This window comes from Sphaerodactylus townsendi, linkage group LG06 (assembly GCF_021028975.2).
Source record: "Sphaerodactylus townsendi isolate TG3544 linkage group LG06, MPM_Stown_v2.3, whole genome shotgun sequence".
Taxonomy (NCBI): Eukaryota; Metazoa; Chordata; class Lepidosauria; order Squamata; family Sphaerodactylidae; genus Sphaerodactylus; species Sphaerodactylus townsendi.
This window is the reverse complement of record NC_059430.1, coordinates 125,737,276-125,754,101: the sequence shown is the minus strand read 5'-3', so window position 1 is coordinate 125,754,101 and position 16,826 is coordinate 125,737,276.

Here is a 16,826-nt window from a genome sequence, read left to right as displayed (position 1 = left end):
TTAGTAACACAGGCCCCATGGGTGGTGGGATTCAAACAGTGGCGTAGCACCAGTGGGTCTGGGCGGGGCACGACGGGGGCGTGGGTGGGCATTCCAGGGGCATGGCATTAATAATTTCTCTGTTACTGTAAAAAACATTTACTGTAAAAAAAAAAGTTCCTAATTTCCAGCTGGTATCTTTCTGTCCGTAATTTAAACTCATTCTAGCAAGTCCTATCGTCTACTGCCAACAGAAACAACTACTTTTCCTCCAATTGACTGCCTGTCAAATACTTAATACTTTCAAATACTTCATTTTGTTTCTAGAAATCAAAAGGAGACTTTCCTTAAACAAGGAACTTGACCATATTTCTAAAACATGTTTTTAAAACAGCCCAACAGGGAGAATTATCCCGTTTTCTACCTTCGCTAACCAGCCACATAGGAAACAACAGGACCTTATGATTTTTGGACCTAATGGAATTTCTAACGGAAAAGCAGACCCAATTAGTGACCCCCTCTCGGGAACTGGTGAGAACCTGCTGGATCCCACCTCTGGGAGGAGGGGGGGGATGAAGGCAGCTTTGGAGAGCCCGGCCTTGGTCCTGTGGAGCTAAAGGCACCCCAAGGGACACAGGTGGGGTGACAGTCCCTTCCTGCCATGGCAAACAAGACCCAGCCCTGTCGCCCTGGGGTTGGGGGCGCGGTGGGGGGGGTCCCCTTCTGTCCTTCCCTCCCTGCAGGGTCCCGATCCGTCTCACCTGCGAGTAGCATCGCTGACCAGGAGCTCCGCCGCCCGAGGGACCCCCAACCGGGCCAGGGCCCCTCCGCCGCCCGCCTGCCCATGGGGGACTGGGGTGGGGCTTGGTTCGGCTCACCGGACGCCGCCGGGGCTCGGGGCTCGGCTCGCCGCCTGCCGGTTCATCCCCCGGCCTCCGACGAGGCGGTCCAGTCGACGGGCAACCCCAGCGTCCCCCCCCCCCCCGCCGCCTAGCAACCGGACAAAGGGAAAGGGGGAGGGGGCGCCCGACTGGGGCGTGGGGGGAGGAAGGGGCGAGGGGCCGACCCTCGACGGAGCAGAACTGGCAGAGGGGAAAGGAAGAGCGACGAATAGGCCAAGAGACCCTGAAGCACTCGTTCCCCTTCCAACCGCTGGGGGGTGCCGCTTCCCTGCCTGAGTCCCTGTACGGCGCCCCCGCCCCCCCCCCCCCGCAGTCAACAGTGGAGCAGCCCTTGGTTTATCGGTGTGGTCGGCTGGGAGGGAAAGGGGGGGGGGGCAGACTCCTGCTTTTCAGTGGCCGTTATCCCAGTTGGAAAGGAGGGTGGGGGGAATAAAGGTAGCTTCAGAGAGCCCGACCTTGGTCCCGTGGGGCTGAAGACACCCCAAGGCACAGGTGACAAATTCGCGGCCCTCCAGATGTTACGGACTACAGTTCCCATCACCCCCTGCCAGCATGCTGGCAGGGGATGATGGTTACTGTAGTCCGTAACATCTGGAGGGCCACGAATTTGACATCTGTGTGTGGGGCGACAGTCACTTCCTGCCATGCCAAAGAAGACCCCGATCTCTCGCCCAGGGGGAGGGCTCAAACTCCCCAGCCGGGCGACTCACCTGGGCTACCGTGCTGGATGGGCGCGGAGGGGGGGGGTGCCCCTGCATACTTCCTCCCCCCCCAGGGTCCCAATCCGTCTCACCTGACCAGGAGCTCCGCTGCCCCAGTGACCTCCCAGCGGGTCAGGGCCCCTCTGCCTCCCCCCCTGCACATGGAGGGACTTGGCTCAGCTGGACGCTGCTGGGGCTCTTGGCTCAGCTGGACACTGCCTGCCGGTTCATCGCCCGGGCTCCAACGGGGAGGCCTTCACCGGGCGGCAGAGGCGTAGCTAGGGAAAATGGAGCCCGGTGCAAAATCTGAGTTTTGCTGCCCCCCATGTTCGTTTGTATTTTTTTTGTATTTTTAGTGTTTTTTTCAGTTTTTGGCCTGCAGGGGGTGCAGTTTTTAGGGTTTTAGGCTAGCAGCATCAAAATTTCAGAGTATCTTTAGGAGACTATCCCGATGATATCAGCCAGATTTGGTGACGTTTGGTTCAGGGGTTCCAAAGTTAAGGACTCTCAAAGGTGTAGCCCCCATCTCCTATTAGCTCCTATTGGAAACAATGTGGGATGGGGCACCCCCTTTGGAAGTCTATAACTTTGGACCCCTGATACCACCTATCTTGGGTGGTATCATCAGGAGAGTCCCCCAAAACCTCTTGTACCTTAAGTGCTGCTAGCCCCAGATTCTCAACCTTTCTAATGTCAAAAATCTCTTTAATACAGTTCCTCATGTGTTGGTGACCCCCAACCCAAACATTCATCCATTTTTTTTTTTTACAGAGATAAATCCTAGGCGCCACCTGATGCAGAGAGCCTTAGGCTACCCCTGTGAAAGGGTCGCCGACTCTAAAGGGATCCTGGACACCTGCTTGGAGAACCACTCAAAGGCTAAAAACTGCGCCTTTTGCAGGCCAAAAAAGGAAAAACAATAAAAAATACAAAGAACAAACCTGAAATTTTTGCTGCCACGCACCCCGCAGTCCACGACACGCACCTCGCAGTCCCCTTGTAGCTACGCCTCTGCCGGGCGGCGGTGCTGCAGGAAGGGAAGAGACAGAAAGAAAGCTGAAAGACAGGGGGGTGGGAGCCCTCGATCTTGTTCTTCCACCCGCTGGAGGTGTCGCTTCCCTGTCTGAGTCCCTGTGCAATGCTCCCCGCCCCCCAAGTCAACTGCGGAGCATTCCATAGTTTCTCTGTGTAGACGGCTGTGAGAAAAAGCGGGGCCTACAAGGAGTAGGCATCCCGCTTTCCCTCCCATTTATTTTTAAAAGTGTCAGTGAGGTGCAAATTTTTTTTCTCTTTTTTCTTTTTTTCTTTTTTCAGTCGCAACAATTCATTTTCTTTTTAAAAAATATAATATTTATTAAATTTTAAATTTGATAACAAAACATCCGAATTAACATCATTCAAAACAATTTATTTTCTATTATGGCCAACAGTTGCTACATTTCAGAAATGGCATCCCGGCTTTAGTTGACGATTTCAGAGCTGATGGAACAGAAAAGGAAATTCAGGTCACACACAGACACGCCCAGTGTCAAAGTATGCTTGGCCTTTTTTGGAAACCAAAATGGGAGAGTCAAATTACGCTGAGGCCAAAGGAGAAGGAACTTCAGTGGAATCCCCAGAAATCCCTGAGTCGCCTCATTGCCCAGTTCTCAGTTGCTAAACAGTTCTTTGACCCAGGCTAGCCTGATCTTGTCAGATCTCAGAAGCAAATCAGGGTCAGTCCTGGTTAGTACTTGGATGGGAGACCATCAAGGAAGTGCAGGGCTGTTGTGCAGGCAAAGACACTCACAAACCACCTCTTAAAGTAGTGTCGTGGTTAAGAGCAGGTGGACTCCAACCCGAAGGACCTGGTTTAATTCCCTGGTCCTCCACATGTAACTTGCTGGGTGACCTTGGGCCAGTCACAGTTCTCTCAGAACTCTCTCAGCCCCAACTACTTCACAAGGTGTCTGTTGTGGGGAGAAGAAGGGAAGGAGATTGCAAATGCCTTAACAGTCCAGGTGCTCCGGAGCAAAAGCCGCAGAAGGCCATTGCTCTCACATCCTGCATGTGAGCTCCCAAAGGCACCTGGTGGGCCACTGCGAGTAGCAGAGAGCTAGACTAGATGGACTCTGGTCTGATCCAGCTGGCTTGTTCTTATGTTCTTATGTAAGGAGGCTGTGTTCTGCCTCGGAGACTCCTTATACAGAGAGAAAGACGGCCATAAATCCAGACGGCCCATAACCAGACTTCCCTTCTTCTTGCCCTTTGAAAGTCCTATTGAGCTGTCATGAGTCAGTTCTGACTTGACTGGGCTTGACATAGAATGATGGGAGAGACCCCAAGGGCATCAAGTCCAACCCCTTGCAACGGGGAACACACAATCAAATTACTCCTGACGGATGGCCATCCAGCCTCTCTTTAAAAAACCTCCAAAGAAGCTTTCCTGGCACCCTTTTCCAATCTAACCTACAGAGGAATTCTCTGGGCCCAGCCCCATTCTCTTTCCACTGCCCCCATAGTTTTGTACTGAAGATTCAAAAGCAGCATTCGATCCCCCTCCCTAACCCTGGAAGTAGAAACTCTCTCACCTTTGTCCCATCTGCTGAAACTGGTGGGGGTGTGGAAGACGTTGATCCCCCCTGGTCCAATCGCTGCCCCCAGCGACCTAAAGGGAGAAAGAAAACACAGTGATCCAAAACCAGGGAGCCAGTATCATGTGGCCACGGCTTCTTCATTTCCCTGATCTGTTTCAGAGGTCTTTTGCCCACGTTTGGTTCATGCATCAACTGTGTCCATTTCTGGGTCAGTCAGATTTAGCCCCAGTGACTGATGCCTTAGATGCCTTCAGAATCTGAAGAGGTTACAAAATAATCTAATAAATGATAGAATGCATCCAGCCATGAAACTTGAACAATTGAACCTCCAAAGTTTTAATTAGTAGTTTTTTTATATTATGTATAAGCCTTATAATTAAAAATTATGCACACACACATATATATGTGTGTGTGTGTGTGTGTGTGATGTAAATGTTGCATACTTGATACCATTTGGAAAAGATCTATCTTTAAACCTTCCAGCCCTCCCCCTTGCTATTTTAGTTGCCTGTGGCTATTTTGTTTTTGGTATAGGTTTTGGCATATAATTTTGTAATACCGTGTCTGTCAAAGTAAGTGCATAATGTGATTTTTCACTATAGATAGTGGAATGAATTTCAGAAACATAATAGTTAGCTAAGGAGTGCAAGTCATATTGTTCCAACCTCCAGGTTGTGGCTGGAGATCTCCTGGAATTACAAATGATTTCCAGGTACAGAGATGAATTCAACAGGAGAAAATGGCAACTTTGCATGGTAGATTCTGCATTGCACTCTACTAAAGTCTGTCCTCTCTCTGAAACCCCACCCCTTTCCTCAGGTTTCACCTTGAAAATCTCCAGGTGTTTCCCAGTCTGAATAATAGTTACATCGTCAACGTTTGTGATGTCTAAATTGTAAACAAAGGAGCCTAGAAGAAAGAGCAGGGGACACAAACACATAGCTGTTCATAATTTCTCTGCATCTGGGATTGTAGAGAGTGATGTGTTGGAATGCTTGGAGTAAACTCCCCACAGTAAACTCCCTGAGGTTCAACAAAAAGGCATAGAGGCCAAAGTCTGATATTGCCTCTTGGCACTGGTATTCAGTAGGTCATCGCCCCTGAATGTGGAAGTTCTGCACAGTTTTGGCACTCAAGACAGATTTTTCAAGAGCAAGTCAAGAAAGTAGATTCTGAGTTTGTGCCCAAGCAGCCCACAGCAGCTTCTGGCCTTGGCTACCCAGGCTGATGAGTGCTCACCATATAAATTCAAAAGAATACATAAGCCCTCTCTCTCCCCCCCCCCCCCACTCTCTCTGGGAAGAACCATTGGGTCATCCAGGGAATATTTTGGGCTGCACCTTTAGCAATTGGAAGATGAATCTGCAGTGCTTGGAGTTCTTGTAGATACAAGTGTGAAATAGGCATTCAGAGGAAGAGATGGAAATTCAGGCTTGCTTGTACTGTAGCTTATTTGGACAGGTTTGATATTAATCCAAATTGGCTATTATTTCTGGCAATGCTTGGGAGAAATGCGAAGGAATGAGTGGAGGGTAATAAAACATTCACAGCAGTAATAAAACATTTTGAAGGCATTTTAATGTCGTATGACACTTAAAATACTTTACACTTAACACTTTTAAGTGTTATAACAGTTGTTAAACATTTTGAAAGCATTTTGAAAATGTTGTCAAATTTTTAAATCTCTGCTGTGTGCCACGGCCCATTCCTGTGTTCAGATTTGTGAGTTGAGACATGTTTTATAATGTGATGGTGACTTTGAGATGACCTGGTGCAAAAAAATCGTTCTTTGGTTGTAGTGGGGGAGGGTAGCCTTTAGTCATGGTGGGAGAGGGGGGCTGCCATGGGGGGGGGGCACAACACTCAGATTTTGCACCAGGCTCCATTTTCCCTAGTTATTCCTCTGCAACAGCCTGCCTGCCTGCCTGCAGCAGAGCCAGCAATCCCAGGGTTTGATCCAAGAAGATTTCCCCATGCAACTTCTTCAAGATCCCGCTACTTCTTGCTGCCCCTACCCTGTATGGCTTCTTTTCATGCAAGTCCCAGAATCCTCAATGTGGCCATTTCAAGGGTTAGGAGAATCCCAGGCCACCTCTTCTCTCTTTAGCTGTGGAAAAGCTGGGGGGATCCACATCCTCTGCCTCCCTTCCTGCCCTGGTTGCCATTCCTTATCTTGAAAAGTCAGAGCAGAACCACCCAGTCACAATCTCTTACTCACGGACAGTGTAGTAAACCAGGCCTCCGACCAACACAGTGGTAGCCAAGCCCCCAATTACAATCCCAACAATGGCTCCCACGCCCAAACCACGCTTATCTGAAACAAGAAAGAGTCATTTTCAGACCAGGGAACGCAGGAGTTGTATTTCTCTACCTTGCCCTCACCACTCTTCTGAACCAACCTACGTGTCTCGTCGTAACTGGGAGACTTTTGGAATTTTCCAACCCACCCAAACACACTATGTCAGAATTTCAGAGTTGGCTGCAAGCCCCAAAAGGTTGGGGATCCCTAAGCCTACATAAGACCTACAATGTCCCTTTGATGATCTTCTTCTTTCTTGTGACGTTGCTCATGTTTCACAGATATACCGTCTCATAAAGCAAAGACTCTTTGAGCAGGACTACCAGAAACTGATGGCACAAGCAAATCAAACCTGCTCTCCAATCCATCTGCATATTTTGTCTCGTTTTCCCGACTCCTGCTAACTATCTGATATCCTCCTCTACATGAGCCCACTCTGAGACGCGCTGTCACCTTAGCCAGATGCAATGTTCTTCCTTCTACCAGACGATACAACAGAGAGCACCATCTTCCATCCTCTGATAGATCTTGCACCTGCAATCCTGGTCTTGAAGAAACCGTCCATCATGTTCTATTATATGGCCCTCTATATGCTGTAGAGCGGGAAAGACTACTTAATCCTCTCTTAGCTGCTCTAGGCAACACTACAGATGCTGTCAAAACTTTGTTCTTGTTAGACAGCAACTCAACTGTTACCATCGAACCAACTTGTGTGTTGTCATCACTGAACGTTCCCAAATGCTTTCTACTAACCTAATCCCACCTCAGTGTCTTAATATTCATAGCTCTCATAAAAGTTGTTTTTTTAAAAGTCCTGTTTTACTGTCAATTTTAATTTCCATTGTATAATTTATATATATGCCATTAAAGGTTTATTATTATTATACAAGACCAATGCGTAATAGCTTATGCACTGAAACACCTTTGTAACTGCTCCAGCGAGCCTTCAAATCAAGCCTACATGTGATTTACCCCCACATTTGACAGGTTGCCTGTGGGCTGATCAATTTTGGGTCCCTTGCAAGGTTTGTGAGTTACACTCCAGTTAGGGGAAAGGCAGGAAGTGTAGAAAACGTTGGCTTATATTTCTTAAGAACACACCAGTCATTAACTGAAACACTTATTTGAGGTGAATTCTGCACAGGCTGAATATAACGTCTGCAAGATGCTATAGAAACTGTTTGGTGGGGGGAAACTTCGCACAGGTCCCGTTCCCAAAATGAGTTTGGCCTGTTTAATTCCCCTCAAGTCAAGATTTCCAAAAACTGCTGAACCAGCAATCTTTTTGCACAGTCCTGCATTAGAATAAGAATAAGAATAAGAATAAGAATAAGAATAAGAAGAAGAAGAAGAAGAAGAAGAAGAGGAGGAGGAGGAGGAGGAGGAGTTTGGGTTTATATCCCCCCTTTCTCTCCTGTAGGAGACTCAAAGGGGCTGACAATCTCCTTGCCCTTCCCCCCTCACAACAAACACCCTGTGAGGTTGGTGGGGCTGAGAGAGCTCCAAGAAGCTGTGACTAGCCCAAGGTCACCCAGCTGGCGTGGGTGGGAGTGCACAGGCTAATCTGAATTCCCCAGATAAGCCTCCACAGCTCAGGTGGCAGAGCCGGCCCGGGAATCAAACCCGGTTCCTCCAGATTAGATACACGAGCTCTTAACCTCCTACGCCACGGCTGCTCATTAGTGGGACTCCTGCACAAACACAACACGGAGCAAACCCGTTATTTCCCTCCCTTCTAATGGATCCACCAGATCCAAAACCATTCGGAATTAGTATATTATTTGGGTTTGTGGTTTTTTTTTGCTGAGGTTCCATGTTAACCAAGAGTTCAACCACTCTCAACTGTCTATGAGACTTGTTTGCTTAGGCCTCATTTGATGTTAGACAGTCAATAGAGTTATAGAAAAACAAATCAGGTTATCTTCTTTTTCACAGAGGTTAAAGGTTGAGATGGGCCTTCTTCTCACGCTCTACCAGCTATAACTCATAAGAGCATTTTGAGTGGCTTGTCTGCGCTTGCATTATCTCGCATTTAGTTGCGAACCAAGCAGCTAACAACTACATGATAATAATAGATCAGTTTACGATAGATTGAAAAATCCCTAATGGTTTGGGTTGAAGGTTCTTCGAAAGGCTTCCAAAATTCTCCATCAAATGTACCGCTGAGGTCAATGACTGGATCGTCTCCTGCAGGGAATACTCACGGATTAACCTCAACTCAGGAACGTTATACTACCAGTATTTTAATTTGTGGTTTTACATTTTTGCTGAAAATTTATGTTATCTCTGTTTTAAACTGCCATGAGCCCAGCTGGTAAAGGGGAGGGCGTGGGCAAAGGTGGGATCCAGGAGGTACTCACAAGTTCCCAAGAGTAGGTTACTAATTATTTGTGTGTGCCGAGAGGGGGTTACTAATGGGTGATTTTGCCACATGATTTTTGCCTTAGTTACGCCCCTCCTCTGCTCCTCAGCAGTAGTGCGCAGAACTTGAAGTAGTCTAGCAGGAGGTGCACCGGCGTGCATGGCAGCCTGCGCCTGCGTGCATTCGATTCCCGCCCAAGGACCGGTGCAGCGGCTGCGTCCTTGCCACAGCCCCGCCCAGGAATGCCCTGCCCCCGTTGTGCCCGGCCACACCCCCATCGTGCCCCGCCCAGTCCCATTGGCACTACACCATAGTTTGAATCCCACCACCATGGGAACCTGTTACTAAAATTTTTGGATCCCACCACTGGGCGTGGGGTATATAAAATGATGATGGTGATGGTGATGAGAAAGATAAGATAGATATTTTTCTATAAATAAGAACTTCTGTGACTAGTTTATTAGATTTCTCTGGCTGCAAGTCTCAGAAAAATTGGTGGCTAATAGGTCAAAGCACCCAACTCAGCCTCTTGAATCTTTTGCATTGTCAGAAGGAAAGGTTGTTAATCACCTTTCATAAACCAGCCCTGGAGAACTCTGCTGCTAAACACTTTTATGCAGGCAAAAAGCCTTCCAGGTTGTTTAGTTCAGCACCTCCAATAAGATGCAGGAGGGAATCTCTTGTTAGAACCACAGCCCTGAAATCGGCTAACTGCCATCTCTAACGGCTATTTCCATTTTCCCCAGAACACTGCAGGATTGAGTCTTAAAGGACCAGGGGCATATAAACCATCAGACAGAACTTGTGACAACAACTATTCCCTGTCAAATGTGCACAGTGCGGCAATACCATGGCAGGCTTCAGAGCACGCCACATTTCCCCCATGATGCCACGCCATCCAGACAATGGACATGGAGGCTGGCAGAACCCCCACTGATTCTCAATATACGCCCCACCAAAACATTTCCGTCCCACTGAACGCAGTATGTAACACACTTCTGTCTGTTATACACCTGTCAAGATGCCAGCCACAGATGCAGGCAAAACGTTAGGAACAAGATCTACCAGACCATGGGCACAAAGTCCGGAAAGAAGAAGAAGAGTTTGGACTTACATCCCCCCTTTCTCTCCTGCAGGAGACTCAAAGGGGCTTACAATCTCCTCGCCCTTCCCCCCTCACAACAAACACCCTGTGAGGTAGGTGGGGCTGAGAGAGCTCCGAGAAGCTGTGACTAGCCCAAGGTCACCCAGCTGGCGTGTGTGGGAGTGCACAGGCTAATCTGAATTCCCCAGATAAGCCTCCACAGCTCAGGTGGCAGAGCCGGGAATCAAACCCGGTTCCTCCAGATTAGATACACGAGCTCTTAACCTCCTACGCCACGGCTGCTCATTAGTGGGACTCCTGTACAAACACAACACGGAGCAAACCCGTTATTTCCCTCCCTTCCACTCATTCACTTTAGTGTATTGTCGAAGGCTTTCATGGCCAAATTCAACTGGTTGTGGTGGGTTTTCCGGGCTGTGTGGCCATGGTCTGGTGGATCTTGTTCCTAACGTTTTGCCTGCATCTGTGGCTGGCATCTTCAGAGGTGTGTCACAGAGAAAAGTCTGTTTCACACGGTGTCTAGTGAGAAGGGAAAGTTTAGTGGGGTATATTTGTCCATGTCCCAGGGTGGGGACCATTCAGTAAGTGTTTGGGTGGAACTTGCTATGCAAAGGTGTGGTTGAGTGCATTGTATTGCGGGCGGGGTTATCAGTCCATTTTTTAAGTACTGATAGCCAAGATTTGTTAATTTTCAGACTCTCTTCTTTCTTGTTGAAGTTGTCTTGGTGTTTGTGCATTTCAATGCCCCCCCCCCCCCCCCCGTGCAGTCTGACATAGATAGTATCTAGTACCTCACAATACTAGAACCAGGGGACATTCATTGAAAATGCTGGGGGGAAGAATTAGGACTAATAAAAGGAAACACTTCTTCACACAACGTGTGATTTGTGTTTGGAAGATGCTGCCACAGGAGGTGGTGATGGCCACTAACCTGGATAGCTTTAAAAAGGGCTTGGACAGATTTATGGAGGAGAAGTCGATCTATGGCTCCCAATCTTGATCCTCCTTGATCTGAGATTGCACATGCCTTAGCAGACCAGGTGCTCAGGAGCAACAACAACACACACGCACACGCCTTTATTGGCATATAAAACAGGACAAAATTTTAAAACAAAACAAGGTTAAGAAATACAGTTAAAATTACTAATTTCCAGGTGCTCAGGAGCAGCAGCTGCAGAAGGCCATTGCTTTCACATCCTGCGCGTGAGCTCCCAAAGGCAGCTGGTGGGCCACTGCAAGTAGCAGAGTGCTGGACTAGATGGACTCTGGTCTGATCCAGCAGGCTAGTTCTTATGTTCTTATAGTAACCTTCTGAAATGTCCAGAATTTAAGTGTTCTCAAATAAAATGTTATGTCCAGTTCATGTTAGGTTCCATGCCGTACACTGACAGAGAGAATCCTCCCACCAACCATTCTGTGCAGGTAGCCCAGAACATTGTAGGCAGATTCTCTGAGCGCCCGACAATATACAAAGTCCCCCAAGCACATTTTCTACCCATGGCAGAAAGTATGACCGCCATGTAGTATTGCTTGGCCATTGCAGGGCGGTCTCTCTATCTTTTTTTTCTTTTGTGTGTTGCACTTGCGCAACTATGCAGGTGCAACCGATTGGATTGTGGGAGAATGGGCATGGCTGTGGGGATTCATTTCCGTATGCCTGCACAGCTACGCAAGTGTTGCGGGAAATTTAAAAAGGAGAAACATCTCCGTGCAAGGCAGCGAAAGCAACCCGGAACAGGTGAAGGACACACTTGCAAACGGGAAAAAGGGAAATAGATTCCTTTATAATGGTTGCAACCCATTGTACATATGCTGCACAGAATCCACCAGATCCAAAACCATTTGGAATTAGTAGCAAGGCTATTATTTGTTTTTTTCCGGCTGAGGTTCCATGTTAACCAAGAGTTCAACCACTTTCAGCTGTCTATGAAACTTGTTTGCTTAGGTCAAACTTGATGTTAGACAGTTGGTAGAGTTATAGAAAAACAGATCAGATTATCTGCTTTTTCATAGAGGTTAAAGGTTGAGATTCTCACAATACTAGAACCAGGGGGCATTCATTGAAAATGCTGGGGGGAAGAATTAGGACTAATAAAAGGAAACACTTCTTCACACAATGTGTGATTGGTGTTTGGAAGATGCTGCCACAGGAGGTGGTGATGGCCACTCACCTGGATAGCTTGAAAAGGGGCTTGGACAGATTTATGAAGTCGATTTATGGCTACCAATCTTGATCCTCTTTGATCTGAGATTGCAAATGCCTTAACAGGCCAGGTGATCGGGAGCAACAGCTGCAGAAGGCCATTGTGTTCACATCCTGCATGTGAGCTCCCAAAGGCACCTGGTGGGCCACTGCGAGTAGCAGAGAGCTGAACTAGATGGACTCTGGTCTGATCCAGCAGGCTTGTTCTTATGTCCTTATGTTCTTATGAGATGGGCCTTCTTCTCATGCTCTACCAGCTATAACTCATAAGAGCATTTTGATTGGCTTGTCTATGTTTGTATTATCTCACACTTAGTTACAAACGAAGCTGAAAACAACAACATGATAATGATAGATCTATGATAGATCAAACAATCCCTCGTGTTGGGGGTTGAAGGTTCTACAACGCATGACTACCTTGTTCTCCGAAGGGCTTCCAAGAATCTCCGCCAGGTATACTGCTGTTGTCAGTGACTGCATCATGTCCTGAAGGGGAATAGTCACAGATTAACCTCAATTCAGGAATAGTACCAGTATTTAATGTTTAAGGCTCATTCCGCACATGCAGAATAATGCACTTTCAAACTGCTTTCAGTGCTCTTTGAAGCTGTGCAGAATGGCAAAATCCACTTGCAAACAGTTGTGAAAGTGGTTTGAAAACGCATTATTTTGCTTGTGCGGAAGGGGCCATTGTGTGGTTTTACATTTTTGATGTTATCTCTGTTGTAAGCTGCAATGGGCCCAGCTGGTAAAGGGGAGGGCGTGGGATATATAAAATGGATGATGAGGACGAGAAAGATAAGATAAATATTTTTCTATAAATATGCACTCCTTGACAAGCAAATCAGATTTCTCTGGATGGAAGTCTCAGAAAAATCGTAAGATCTCTTGGGGAAACGTTTGGGCAACCTAGGCCTTTTGATAATTCCCGAAAACAATGGCGACCAAAATTGACATCTGATTTGCTCTTAAAACTATTCCTTGCCATACCATGATTAAGATATGCTAGGAACTTTGATAATCGTAGCATTTACCTTCACCATCACTGGAGGGTCAGTGTTTTCCATGCCTGTGTTTAGTTCTGTCTCGCTTAATAAACAGAATAGTTTTTATCTCAAATGACAATAATTTCTTCAGGTGTTCTGTCTAATTTGCTGGTTAGTAGGTCAAAGAACCCAACTCAGCCTCTCGACTCTTTTGCATTGTCAGGCAGAAAGGTTGTTAATCACCTTTCATAAACCAGTCCTGGAGAACTCTGCTAAACACTTTCTGGTTGTTTAGGTCAGGTCCTCCCATAAGATGCTGGAGGGAATCTCTTGTTTGAACCACAGCCCTGAAATCTGCCAACTGCCATCTCTAAGGGCTGTTTCCATTTCCCCCAGAATATCGCAGGATTGAGCCTTAAAGGGCCAGGAGCATATAAACTTTAGACGTAACTTGCGACAACAACTATTCCCTGTCACGTGTGCACAGTGCGGCAACAGCGTGGCAGGCTTCAGAGCACGCCACATTTCCCCCATGATGCCACGCCATCCAGACACTGGACATGAAAGGTGGCAGAAGCCTCAATTGTTCTGCCACTAAATCTGATCTTCAAGGATGGAAGACTGGTTTAAAGAGTGACTGAATCATTCGCATGCCTGTTATAAGGGGCAAACTTACTGGAATATATTCATTCATAAGGAACTTCTGATATGTCAGTAGATGAGAAAATGGACATTGTCGGGGGATTATTCTTGGAAACATTTGTATGCACATCAGGGTTATTTGCCCTCCTTCCTTCCATCAGCTGGGCAGAGTAGATTGCTCTGAAGGAAGATCAAATATTGGCCAGGAAGAAAGATTCCACCTGCCATCAGGAAGAACTTCCTGCCAGTAAGAGCTTTCCGACAGTGGAACGCACTCCCTCGGAGTGTGGTGGAGTCTCCTCCTTTGGAGATTTTGACAGAGAGGCTGGATGGCCACCATTGCAGGGGGTTGGACTTGATTGCCCTTGGGGTCTCTTCCAACTCTATAATTCTATGAGAGACAAAAGATGAGGATCAAATCATTCCTGAGACTGTAATTTGCACATTGCCTTTTTCACTACCATGATCCAAACTCTTTCTCATGGAATAGATATCAGAGTCGCTCACGTCCAAACTCCTGATGCTCAGGAAACACCCAGAACCTACAGTTTCCCACCCAGTAAATGCTGGACCGTTCTGTTGCTCAGAAGATGATGGATAATATGTCAAGAATAAGATCCGTTCTTTTCTTTTTTCTGGTCCTCGATACCAGGTGCATGAATCATAGACAGGGTTTCCTCCCGGAGTCAGAGTAACAGTTTCTCCTTTTTGTGGCTGTGCCGGTACCAGCTTAATTGAAATGTCCTGGGGTTGGGTTTGGGCTTGCAGGAAGCAAGAATTCAGGATGGAGACTGATTTGGGGGAGGGGGGAGAAGACAGAGAGAGAGAGAGAGAGAGAGACAGAGGCAGACAGACAGACAGACAGACAGACAGACAGACAGACAGACAGACAGAGACAGAGAGACAGAGAGGGAGAGAAATTCCTTCATTAGACAATACCCAACATCCAGACTTGGGATTATTTTCTTTGACTACCCAAAGAAAACAGAAGCAACAGAGTGACAAACATTGCAGATAAACAGAGGTTTGTCCTGGGGGGGGGTTTATTAAGCGAGACAGAACTAAACACAGGCATGGAAAACACTGACCCTCCAGTGATGGTGAAGGTAAATGCTACGATTATCAAAGTTCCTAGCGTATCTTAATCATGGTGTGACAAGGAATAGTTCAATCAATCAATCAATCAATCAATCAATTTTATTGAAAGCCATAGGCCATTACAATATTACAATATTATTACATTAAAACTTCTGAGCCAACTTGTTATTCCAACAGGTAAGGAAAAAAAAAGAAAGAAAAAATTCACTAAAAATCCATCATGTGAACACTAAGTCTTTCACTTTCCCCCCTACAGTATGTCTAGATTGTATTCCCACCTAACTTATACCAATTTAGGTTTGATCATTTACTTTATTACGTTGTTGGAGCGAATCTTTGTAGCTGCCAAGGCGAATAGGCCAACCCTATAGGATATATAGGGATCCAAATCCGCAAGGAGAAGGTATAATTTGTCTGACTCATAGTATACCTGGGACAGGGATATAAAACTATTCAGAAACTTAGCCCTAGGCTCTGCGCACAGGGGGCAGTTCAGAACATAATGAGGTAAGTCCTCTACTCCCTGTTTGCAGATACAAATTCGTTGTTCAACTGGTATTTTGGCATATCTGCCTTCTAAATAATTTGTTGGCATTGTTTGAAATCGTAATGCTGTCATAGCCTTCCTTATCTTAAACTGAGTAATGCCAGCAAGATAGGAGGCTCTATGATGATCCTTTTTAAGGTGACTATACCAGGGAGCAAACTTGGAATGTAAAATTATATCTCTGTCCATACAGTTATCTCCTTTGAATATCCAGTCCCGAAGGTCGTGATTTAAAATTGGTGAAGAGAATAAATGATCTGGGACAGAATAACTGAGCAATATATTATTTAGGGAGGTATTATGTAATTTTGAGGCCTTTAGTAATATCTGCAGACTTTGATTCCCAAACGAAGTCGGTTTTAGTGAACTCTTTTTAACGTATTTCAAAATTGCCAATTCAGCTCGAGCTTTGATAGAAGGCAAACCGAGTTCTGCCCTGAGGAGGGCTGCTGGCGTTCCTTTAGGGAGTAGCAGAATTCGTTTAAGGAAGGAGTTTTGGATAGTTTCTATTTTATGTAGGACTTGGACATTCCATCCCCAAATCTCTGTAGCATAGAGTAACATGGATATAACTTTAGTTTTAAAAATTTTTAGGGCTGGATCAACTAAATGACCTCCTTTTGTATGATAAAATCTCAATATTGCCCCAACAGATTTTTGGGCAGCTGCTTTGACCACTGCTAAGTGGGCATTCCAATTTAGTGAAGGACTGAATGTAACACCTAAATATTTAAAATAATTGCATTGCTCTATAGGAATATTATGGATGCTCCAACTGTATTTTCTTGGTCTTTTTTTGAACACCATTACCTTAGTTTTGGAATAGTTTATGGAGAGGGCCTCCTCTCTGCAGTACTCACCCAAACTATATAGGAGTCTCCTTAAACCATTCCGACAAGGAATAGTTTTAAGAGCAAATCACATGTCCGTTTTTTTTTTTCTCCATTGCTTTGAGGAGTTATCAAAAGGCCCAGGTCACCCAAACATTGAGATCTCACCAATTTCTGTGGAGACTTCTAGCTAGAGCTGATTTGCTTTTCACAGAAGTGCATTTGTGTCGAAAAATACCCATCTCACCTTTCTCATCATCATTATCAATGTTGTGTATCCCAAACCCTCCTGTTTACCAGCTGGGGTCATGGCAGTTTACAACCGAGGTAACATAAATCTACGTCAACAATGTAAAACCACAATTAAACATGAACTGCTGGTACTATAACATTCCTGAGTTGACATTAATCTGTGCGTCTGCCCTACAGGAGGTGATGACAGCAGTATGCCTGGCGGAGAATCGTGCGAGCCCTTCAGAGAACAAGGTAGTCATGCGTTGTAGAACCTTCAAGCCTTCAAGGGATTTTTCGATCTATCCTCAACTGATCTATTATTACCTTGCAGTTATTATCTGCTTGGTTCGTAACTAAATATG